At 40.2% G+C, this 650-nt stretch overlaps 1 non-coding gene across 1 annotated transcript; it reads right to left on the reverse strand.

Annotated features, from left to right (window-relative positions):
• Positions 1 to 291: 291 nt before the first annotated feature.
• LOC145564227 (small nucleolar RNA R71) lies at positions 292 to 396 on the reverse strand. Its single transcript, XR_014094774.1, has one exon. It is a non-coding gene; the product is annotated as a small nucleolar RNA R71 (small nucleolar RNA).
• Positions 397 to 650: the final 254 nt, after the last annotated feature.

Genomic DNA, 650 nt, shown 5'->3' on the forward strand with positions numbered 1-650 from the left:
GTGATTTTGAAATCAAGACGACAATGATAAATTTGATTGAAAGAAGAAAATATAGTGGAGGAACAAATGAAAGCCCCCTCAATCATCTAAAGGAGTTCGAGAAATATTGCAACACAATTAAGGTAAACGGGGTTGCTCAAGAATTCATAAGGCTTAAACTATTTCCCTTTTCTCTAATTGGAAGAGCGCAAGAATGGCTTGATAAGGAAGTGAAGCCTTATTCCTTGAGAACTTGGGATGAATTCACCAAGGAATTTCTTTCCCGTTTCTTCCCTCAAAAGAAAACGGCGGAGACTAGAGCTTTGATCCAAAGTTTCAAGCAAAGGACTAGTGAAAGCCTCTATGAAGCATGGGAGAGGTACAAGGATTATCAAAGAGAGTGTCCTCACCATGTATTTTCAACTTACCAAATCATTCAAATCTTTTATGGTGGTTTGAGTCCTCAAGGGAGGTCTAGTCTTATGCCGGAGCCGGAGGCCCAATCATGAACAATACGGTGGAAGAGGTTGTGAATGTGATAGATGATGTAGTGAGGAACTACATGGATTGGCAAGAAATTGAGATAGAGACGACAAGAGAAAATGGCTCGATTGATCAACTCAACGCTATTAACAATTTGTCCACACTACTTTCGAACTTAGGGAAGGAGG

Source organism: Chenopodium album, chromosome 1, assembly GCF_948465745.1.
Source record: "Chenopodium album chromosome 1, dcCheAlbu1.1, whole genome shotgun sequence".
NCBI lineage: Eukaryota > Viridiplantae > Streptophyta > Magnoliopsida > Caryophyllales > Amaranthaceae > Chenopodium > Chenopodium album.